Source organism: Grampus griseus, assembly GCF_964374135.1.
Source record: "Grampus griseus genome assembly, chromosome: 6".
In the NCBI taxonomy this organism is placed as follows: domain Eukaryota; kingdom Metazoa; phylum Chordata; class Mammalia; order Artiodactyla; family Delphinidae; genus Grampus; species Grampus griseus.
In genome coordinates this window covers 92,929,206-92,939,853 of record NC_139000.1, presented here as the reverse complement: position 1 = coordinate 92,939,853, position 10,648 = coordinate 92,929,206, and the positions used below count along the sequence as shown (strand labels likewise).

Here is a 10,648-nt window from a genome sequence, read left to right as displayed (position 1 = left end):
AACTTCAACAGTAAGAATGACTTCTTGGAAATTAAACTTCACATAGCCAAAATGAAAAAGGTAACAGAATGGCTTGAAGAAAAAGTGGAGGGAATCTAAAAGTAAAACAAAAGGCAGAAGGATGGATAGTAGAAGGAAGAAGTTAAGAAAATTAGAGAATCAATTAATGAAGATTAATATCTGAATAATGGGAGTTACAGAAAGAGGAAAATCAGAGGAAAGGAAATTAGTTAAGAATTAATTCATAGAGTTTTTCCAGAGTGACAAAACATGAAAAACACCCACATCTAGGCATGTCATGAAATTTCAGAGAACCAGGGACAGAGCAGATTGCATCCAGTTCCAGAGAGAAACAGGCCACGACAGAGTTCTAAGAATCAGGATGGCCATCATCCATGGTACCAGGAGCTGCCACAGAAGAAAGCAAGGCCTTTCCAATGTCCAACCTAGAATTCTGCTCTGACCACGCATCTCACTAACGCCACTGGTGGGTAGGGGGATGCTCCAGCAAAAGGAAGGAGCCAGCTAAGAAAGCAAGATGTGGGCCAACTGAACAGGGGAGCCAATCTGGGGGAGAGGCAGTCTGGACCAGCGACAGGAGGACCCGGGCCTGCTTCATGCCAAGATTGGGACAGACGGCAGCCTGCTCTGAGAAGCACATCTCCGGGAAGAAACGGGGTCACAAGAAATGAGCAGCATCTACTGGAACAGAAAATCTCTGTTATGCTGGAGGCATGTGCTCAGAAGGAAAAAGCATCAGAAATTCTGGGAAAACAGCAAGCTGAACAGTGGCATGAATTGGAGGAACAAGTAAAGGGCAAGAACAGGGTCTGCGCCTCCTGGCCTCGGGGACATGTCCCTTCGAGGTCAAGCCAGTGGCCCAGGACATTTCCCTCCCTGAACGGTTCTGTCCGTCACTCATTCTTCGGGGAATAACAGCTACGGACTTGTGATACATGTTTCTTCTGGTTATTCTGTTTTTTCAATCAACCTATATAGATCCCAATACAGAAAATTCAAAATGTAAAAAATAACCCCATGACAAGTGGATGGGGAAAAGAGAAGGTGGAATAGTGGGAGGAGTGGGATGGGCATTTATTTCTTATTTCAATCAAATGAAACAGCTTAAAATGAGTGAGAAAAATAAACATTCAAGCCCGGCATTTGACAATAAACAGAAAACTGATAGAAGACCTCAAATAGCACACATATTTTTTAAATTTAGGGGGCAACAAGAGACATAGGGTAAGTGGGTGCAAAGTCATCTCTCATCCCAAGAAGCCATTAGCTACCGTCTAACACTGATAAATCAGGAAACAGAAACGTAGCACCTTCCGTTAGAGTTTACGGAGGTAATTAAGAGAATCCAAAAATGGTTTCTCTGGGGCTTGAAATAGGAGGCAGGGTGAGAATTTTCTTTAAAATGTACTTCTATGTGGTTGGATTAAACTGTTTTTACCCTGTCCATGTGTTACTTTGATAGCGGTTTACAATGAGTTTTAAAAGAATGAAGTAGGGCTGTATGCGTGCACATTGAAGGGTGTCCATGAGTGAATTGCAGAATGAAATTTAATTGTATAGTCTCATTTACAAATAAATAACAGAAAGCAAGAGAGATAAATTCATACCAGAACTTTTAAAAGAATATGTGCATATTTACATGTTTGTTTGAGGGGGAACAAGGTCTGGAAGAAAAAGCACCAAAATGCTAAAATGATTTTGCTACAAAATGGGGGGGAAAAGGAGGGTTGTCATCTCTTATTTTGTTTACTTCTATTTAATTTGACTCCTCTTGAGATGTTTGCATAATAACTTTAAAGCATAAATGATGCAGTTCTACACTGTAAAGGGCTTTCTGTTGAAATTAGTTTTCACTAGCATCTCCTTCTAAATGTCTCATTTACTCTTGCATTTTGCCTCAATAATAGAGCATTTCGCCTTGATTTTGGTTAAAACTCAATCTTTGCAAACATACTCTCTTTCAAGATGATTTTGATTCTGTCAAATAAAACACCACTGAGCACTTTGCAAGCAGGCATGAAATGCTGGCGTTGGGGAGGGCTGTCCCGTCTCTGGAGGGGAGCATGTGGACAACTGGATGGCGGGGGCCAGGACGGTGGAGCGTTTGATGGTCTCATAATGCTTAGACAACGGTCTGATTTGAAAACAGTTTTTATGTCTGTAATAAAAATGAAAATTCTTTTGATTTCTGCTAGCAATTCCAGAGTTCTTAGAGAAGGATCTTTCAGTTCAGCTTCTTCATATAATCTTTCAAAACTGGATCATAACAGGTAGGTTATTGTCATTTGTGGGCATGTGGTATTTTCATTCAGAGTGGACTATTTCCTCTAACCTGCTGGGGAAATAAACGACACAGTATGCTCAGCATTCAGTGAGTGCCTCCAACAGATACGATGAAAGTGAAGCTTGGAGATGCTGTGAGAGGAATGCTGTCAATCTCCAGAAGGCCTAAGTAAACAGTCGTAGACAGAGAAACCTGGGGGATAGAACAATGGCAATGAAGTCCTCGACTTTTCTCTTCGTAGACTAATTCTTTGTACCTTCTAAATCCCTGATTAATCAGAGGGTAGTCTGGATCACAGAGTTCCCTGTCCCCAGGGTAGTCAAGGTGGGCATGAGATTGAGGGGCTGCCTGCAGTTCTCGGGGCAGGCAGCTTACCCATCACGTGGTCTGATCAGTGCCTGGTTTCGCACAAAACCTTCTGACACGTCTGCGTGTAGACAGGCACCACCAGGAAGTCTCAACACCAGGGTCCAAATCCTGCCTTAGAAGGACATAACCAGTGAAGAACGAACGAAACTGACCTGACCCGGTTTCCTGTCAGACAAATGAGGCCAGCATACCCTGCCTGCATGTTTGTATTGGGAAGCCCGAGCCCTGGGGTGTCAGGAACACAACTCCACCTGCCGGTGCCTCTGCCCATCAGGAATGCTCCAGTGGGGGTGGGACGCTCGCCCAACCCTCTAGCAAGAGCTGAGTGCACCACCATTTTTAACTACATAACACTTTTCTTCCTTTTTCGCATTTTGTATTTTTGATTGAAGTATAACTTATGACATAAAAGTACAGAAGTCCTCAGGGCAGAACTCAATGAATTTTGGCATATGTATATACTCGGCTGACCACCACCCAGGTCCAGATAGTGAATAGGGATGGGCAGGAGACCCAACAAAACCAACCAAAGTCCTTCCATGGGACGCGTAGTCTGGTGAGAAAGAATCTTTGTCATCATTTTGAACTGAGGCTGCCAGTGGCCTTGTGGCAGGAGAGTGAAACCAATACCCAAGCAGAACCAGAGTCAATCAGAGAGAAGAAGGAAAGGAGTCAGTGAAAGGACGAAGGCCACCAATGGTATCTCAGCCCCTGGATCTAGCTGTACCTGCAGTATCTTTAAATGTAAGTGAGCCTAGAGTTTGAGCTGAACTTGTGTCACTTGCAACCAAGAGTCCTGTCTCCTTCATTAATGCAATAAACATGTTTGAGGGCAATTTTATACAAGCATTGTGCTAGATGCAGGGGATCCAAAATCCCTTCCCTTTAAAATGGTAATTCTTAATCTGGATAGACTTTGGAGGGTCCATACGGATGGAATCCACGGGAACGAAAGAACTACATTGCCTCCCCACCCCACTAATCTCTAACTGACATTAACCAATTGTATTCAAATATCAATGCAGGCAACAGAATGCAGTCACGTTAGCTAAATGTGCAACCTGCGCCCAGCAGAAATCACAGATATTTTCACGTCACATCTCAAAATACTGGGCAGCTTTGTCACAACTTCAGAATTACTAGTCATCAGGCTTGCTGCTAGAGCGTGCTACTCAGTGGGTAACTAATGAAGCAAATGGATCACATTTTGAGATATTTTGATAACCGGATTTCAGTATAATAGGTTTCCCTTCTAATCCTGTATTTTACTTTATGAATTTCAAAGCATATTCCGAAAAGAGGTCAAGAGTTCACTAAGCTCTAGGAGCTCAAAATGAAGACCAGACTAAAAGAGAAACACAGCAAGAAACAATTGTAGCGAAGCCTGGTGCAGGTGGTGATTGAGAGCCATGCAAGGTGACATCACAGCAGGAGGGGAGGCTCTGCTCTGCCCAGGGTGTGGGTTGGGAGGGTGGGGCTGGAGAAATGATGTTCCAGCTGTAATGCCTGATGGTCCTCTGCCAGAGGCCGGATGTCACAGGGAAGTGCTGTGGCTCGAGCAGCTGGTGGCGTAGGTGGCCTTTGGGGGTCGGGAAGGCGTTGCTGTTGCAGGTCAACTGAGGACACCAGCTCTGGTTAAAGTTAATGGTCAGCCAGGGCAGCAGGCCAGCATCCTGTTCTGCGTCCCCGATTTCCACTCTCCCTTGTTCCAACTGGGGTAGCACTCAGCGGCTTTCACCAGCCCTGCTCTCAGGAATATTTACACTCCATGAATAAGGCAAAGGAAGACTTGATAAACCATGCTTTTCATTTAGCAACAGGGAAAGTGCTGGGGAAGAGTGTGCATGAGGCCTAGATTACACCCCTTAACCAGACCGAGTTAGTACTTAGTGATCTGACAGCTAAAATACTGCTCGAGGCACACAGAACAATGAGGACAGCTCCAAGCCTTCATTTATATGCTGCTGCTGGAATGTAGCTTTCAAGAGACGAATGCTCCATGTTCTGTGGGGGTCCCAGGACAGCAATGGCACCGGAGAGTACTGGGGGCCCTGACCATTCCCTCTCCAGCTGAAGAAGGTGCTCTGATAATGAGGTGCCCAGTGGAGACCCGTGAGGACCCTTCATCTTACAGAGGCTGCCAGGAATGGGCCTTCTCTGGAGTGGGGGAAGGAACAGTGAGGGGTGGGGTGACAGCCATGCCATCAGCTGCCACACACGCTAACAGCGGAGGCCTGGTCCCATGCATCCCAGGAGCACTTTTCGGTCACATTCAGAAGGTGGGAATGTAAGTTGGTGCAGCCATTATGGAAAAAAGTATGGAGGGTCCTCAGAAAACTAAAAATAGAGTTACCGTATGATCCAGTAATCCCACTCCTGGGCATTTATCCAGACGAAACTCTAATTCAAAAAGATACGCATACCCCTATGTTCATAGCAGCACTATTTACAATAGCCAAGACATGGAAACAACCTAAATATCCATCAGCAAAAGAATGAATAAAGAAGATGTAGTATATACACGATAGAATACTACTCAGCCATAAAAAAGAATGAAATAATGCCATTTGCAGCATCATGGATGCAACTAGAGGTTATCATACTAAGTGAAGTAAGTCAGAAAGAGAAAGACAAATACTGTATGATATCACTTATATGCAGAATCTAAAATATGGCACAAATGAACCTATCTCTGAAACAGAAACACACTCATGGACATAGAGAACAGACCTATGGTTGCCAAGGGGGAGGAGGTTGGCGGGGATGGAGTGGGAGGTTGGGATTAGCAGATGTAAGCTCTTATATATAGGATGGATAAGCAACAGGGTCCTACTGTACAGCACAGGGAAATATATTCAATATCCTGTGATAAACCATAATGGAAAAGAATATAAAAAGGAACGTATGTATATATATATATATATAACTGAATCACTTTGCGGTACAGCAGAAATTAACCCTACATTGTAAATCAACTACACCTCAATAAAAAAAAATAGTTCAGATATGTGAGGGGATAAAAGGACATAAATGTTTAAGAGAGATTACTCCTTGGTGGTAAAACTGAAAAAGTAAATAACTTTTGGTGTTAAAAAAAACAAAACAAAAGACATTTCCCTGGACCTGGGAGCAAGTGGGCAGAGGTTACCCAGACATCACCTCAGCCCCCAGGGCCCGTTTCTCCCGGGGCCACAGCCCTTTGCTTTGGCAGCCCACATGCTAAGCCCTTGTTCACAGGCTTGGGCTCTGGGGCTGTACCCTTAGCTGCAGGTGAAATGCATAGGGCCAGCTCTTCTAGAAAACATTTCCTCCTTTGCTCAAATACTCACCGTGTTGGCGGTCTTTAAAACTGCTCCCAACCAACCACACACAAGTTCCACTGCCCACGGAGGAGCAGAGGTGGAGAAATGGGTGTTTCTCCTCATGTCCCTTGGGCCATGGTGGAAGCCCAGTGTAGTGGTGCCCTGTAAACTGACACAGAGTTTCTTTTCATGTGGGATTTAAATATCATCTAGGCAGTCACTGTGCTCATCCACACAGAGATGCATCAAGGTTCTGACAGGAAATGTAGAGAGACTTCACAGAATATGACCTAAGTATCCAAACATTTGGCATTTCTGGGGAAGCTGGAAGACAAATTGTTGGAGAGGATGTCTTTGATGTGTTTCAGTTTAGTATTGGAGGGGGGCAGGGAGTGGGTCAAAAGTGACACAAGATTACCATCCCTGTCCACAGGGTTCCTTTGGTTATTCTTCTGAAGGAGTTTAAAATGTCCCATAATAGAATGTAAAACATCAACAAGAACGAAAAGACAAACTGGGTCAGTTTGTGTGATCCGGATGAGTCCCTCCCAGGTGCTGGGTGGTGGGAAAGTGCTGTCATCTCATTGAATCCACCCCTATCTCCTTTATCCAAATGAGGAAACAGGTCAAGAGAGGTTTATTTTGATTGTCGAAGGTGCTGAAGCCGGAAGCATGGGCTCCGTGTCAGGCGTGCTCAGTCTCTTCTTTGCCTGGCCAACCTTTGCTTTGTCTGCAGAGGGAGCAGGCAGGGGTGCAGTTGCCTTATTAAAGACAGCGTGGCATGGTCTAACAGCTGGGAGAGGTTCCAGGGGTCAGCCCTTCTGCAGGTCCCCTCCAGCAGTTTACCGTGGTGGTCCCAGAACCTGTCTAGACGCTGGCCCTGCAGGACATGCTCCTCTGGCAGGCAGATCTGCCAGGAAGCACTCACAAGTGGGAGGAAATCGACTCTCTAATCTAATTTCCACCCATCTGTCCTCGTTCTGCCCTTCATAACCCCGCAGGGTAATCCTTCTTCCCGGACAGCTTTGCAAATATTTGGATTCCACCATCTTGTGCTCCACACATGGATCTTCCAGACTGAAGGCTCCCCATGTGTCAACTAATTCCATCCGTATTACCAACAACTCCTACAGCCTGCTGGTGGCTGTCCTTAGACCCCAAGCAAGGGCACCGTGTTCTGGATGAGTCACACTAGTGAAGAGCACAGGAGAGTACCCCCACCCCGCCCCAGCTCTGCAATACTGGCTTTTACCGATCCAAAGAACGGGTCCCTTCTTGGGGCCTAGGATGCTGTTAAAACAGCCCTGCCCTAATCTCTTCCTATCAAGTTTTACTCCAAATTAGATGGTGAACACAGATTCACAGACTTCTCCCACTGGAAGACAGCTTGGAAGGGACATCTCTCCCATGTCTTTCTCATAAGAGTAGCCAACGATGAATGTGGGCCACATGGTCCTGGGGGCTTTACCCAAGATTCTCTCCTCCATGCTCAGCAACCCTTGGAGAGATCCTCACCTTGGGAAGGGTGGGACAGGGCTCACAGGGTCACCCTGGAAGCATCAGAGCCAGGACTCAAACCGGAGTCTATCAGATTCCAGATTCCAGGTCATGATCTCTACCTACAGAGGGTAAGGGGGTGAGCTCCTGGCAACCCCTACCTGCACCCTTGGCACTAGCTTCACCATCTTAGTTTTGCTGGCCCTGCATCAGTGTACTGGCCCTAAGGCCTGCCTCTTGGAAAGTCAGCATGGAAAGGCAACTGGCCCCTGAAGGGAGTGAGGCTCTCGGGCCTACTACTGATCATTTAGGAATGGCTTCATTTTAAAACTCTCACCCTGGCTCTCAGTGGCTTGTAGGTATCAGGAAAGCGGCCTCAGGTGCCCTGGGAGTGTGCCTGCAGCCTGGAGATCTATGGCCAGGCCTCGCGACAGAGCTCCCTGACTCCTACTCATGGGGAAATCCTGGCTCATTCATTGGGAACTGTACCCCCTTCTCTGGACAGCATCCCTCAGCAGGCCTACTGGCCAGGCCAGCCACCTTCCAGACCTGTCACTTCTTTCTCCAGGGCAGAAAGGTTTGGAGAAGTCTTCGGAGGGTACCTAGGTCCTCAAACCTGTGGGTTAGTATAAATGTGTGTCACCAGGGGTATAGCAAATGTTGAACACAAAACAAACAGTTGGCATGGGGGCAAACAGAAGGGCTGCAGCAAATCCTAGATTGGTACCAGCCTGCTTCACCCTGGAAAAATAGCAGGAGGTTTGGTTTGGAGTATTCTTATACAAATCAGATTTGCTTGGAAGCAAAGGAGCAAGTGTCCTGGGAGCCCACATGCTTTGTCCACACAGTGTGCAGGTCCCCAACACAGCTGCACCAGGCCCTGCGGGAGAAACCTTGGAGATTTGGCGGGGCCTGGAAAGGGTGGGGTCAGGTCAGGCTCCCAGATGGGGCAAGCTGCTCCATTAGCAGGTGGTGAGGAGGGGGTAACTGGGCACTTCACCATAACCTGTGTTGGACCCAGCAGAGAACTGGCCAGGGCAGGGGTTAGCCTCTGGGAGCCTGGGGGATAGGAGACGAAGGTGGGAGATGGGGAGGGAAGAGGACAGAGGGAAAGTGTGTAGGTGGGAGGTGGTACGGGCCAGCGGGGGAGGGGGGCAGGGAGGAGTAGAGGAAGGTGAAGAAAGGGGAGGGAAAAGGGGAGGGACGGAGAGGCTAGGGGAGAGAGGAAGAGGGCGGAGAGCCGGGCGGGGAGTAGGAGGAGGCAGGGGAGAGGGGGAGGGACGAGAGAGGAGGCGGGAAGGGGAGGAGGGGAGCAGAGGAGGGGCCTGCGCACCACCCCATGCCCTCACTCCCGCGCCGGCCTCCGCGCCCTCGCGCGCCGCAGCATCCCCGCGCAGCCTGGCCGCGTCGCCCCTCCGCGCCGGGCCTGAGAGCCGGCCGCCTCCGCCGCCGCCGCCGCCGCCATCATTCCTACGCCCGCGCTCTCTGGGCCGGGCACCTCTGGTCCGCGCGGCCAGGACGCACCGCGCCAGGTAAGGGCCGTTGGGCAGAGGGAGGGCGCGGGCCGGGCAGGTGCGTGGGGGCGGCGAGACCCTCCCCGGGCCGGTCCCCAGAGCCCTCCCGGAGACCCCGACCCGAAGCCCCGTGACTCCTCCCCGGACCCCCGGACCCTCACGGAGTCCCGTTCCCGGAGGTCCCTGACTCCTCCCCGGACCCCTCCCGGAGTCTCCACCCTGGACCCCCAGGACCCCTCCCCTGCTCGGCTCCTTCCCTGCCCCGGCGCGCAGGTGGCTCGGCGGCTTTGGGGCGGCGCTGGGGGCTCGGGGCGCGTGGCCAACCCTGCCCAGGGGCGGGGGCGGTGCGTTCGGCCAGGCCCGCCGATCCTGTCCTCCCGGCCCCCGCCCCACTCTGGCCATTCGGGCCTGGCCAGGCCCCGCGGCTTCTATTTCTGTCTCCGAGGCCGCGGATCCTGGGCGCTGGACCCGGAGCCGCGCACTCAGACAGGTGGGGCAGGTCGGGGCCCTGGTGATGAATGCTGCAGGCCTCGGCTTCCTTTAGGGTTTTGGCTGCGTGATTCTAGAACAGCCAAGGAGAATCAGCAGCCTTAGCTCAGGGCTGCACCTGTTGCAGCCGCTTGGTGAGCTGCAGGAGGCTGAATCCACTGGGGTTTTGCCAATACAAACATGGAAAAGAGAGTTGGGTCGTGGTGATCCTCTTCGTTTATTTGATTTAGTATTGGAGGTGGGGTGCATGGGAGTCTGGAGGTGAGCAGTTCACCGAAAATGAGGCCTAGGCCTCATTGTCAAGGGCAGGGACCTGCTTTCTGGAGCGTTTGCCATGCGAAGTTGTTCTGCTTTTGATTTGAAAACCTCCCTTTATGTTAAGCACATCTAGGACTTGGTGACTGTGGCCAAGTGCCTGGCTCCCCTGTTCTGAGTCTATTCAAATCCACTAGGCGCCACTGAGCGGAAGTTTCCTTTCCAAGGGGTAAAGTGACATCGGTGACCTGTCACCTCATATCTGCCCCAGGCCTGCGGCCTGCCTTCTGGCTGCCTGAGGGCCGTTATTTGGGAATGTTTACTGTGTCCCAGAAACAGACTGCCTCGGCCAGTGCTGAGGCCAGGATTCTGGTAGAGATAATGCCCCGATTGTCACTTGAACCGTTGGTGTCTGTGCATAACGTCTGCAAGAATAAAGAAAAATAAAGCAGGCCTGCTCTGAGTACTCCAGGCACCAGGGATAAAACCTACAAGAATGAGGGGATGGTGAGGGACACGCTGGGGTATTTCTGTGGACAAGGACTGTCCCCCCCAAGAGGCTGAACCTTCAGATTGAACAAAAAAGTGTTTGTAATACAACCAGCAGGTAAACCAAATAAAGAAATAAAAACTAATTGCTGGCACTGAGAGGCAGCCCTGCCCAGTTCCACTCTTTCACCATGTTACAGGACCCCGAGCTGACATGGGAACTGACTCCCTTTGATTGTTGGAAAATACAACCTGTCAGAGACCCTCCACTGGTAACCGGGGTGCTCTGGCAGGCTTGCTCAGGGTCCCGGCAGATGGTGCATCCACCCCGGCTCAGGAGTAGGGGGCAACGCCACACCACACAGCTGTCCAGTGGGTCTGGGGGCAGGGAGATGACCTTAATGACTCCTTAATGATTCACTTGTGGT

The 10,648-nt window shown here is 49.7% G+C and overlaps 1 protein-coding gene across 1 annotated transcript in view; it reads left to right on the top strand.

The window, feature by feature from the left end:
• Positions 1–8,935: 8,935 nt before the first annotated feature.
• SEMA4D (semaphorin 4D) overlaps positions 8,936–10,648 on the top strand; it is a 118,751-nt gene continuing 117,038 nt past the window's right edge. Inside the window, exon 1 of the mRNA XM_082656551.1 lies at positions 8,936–9,005. The gene's annotated coding sequence lies outside the window, so the exon portion shown is untranslated. The remainder of the gene's footprint in view (positions 9,006–10,648) is intronic.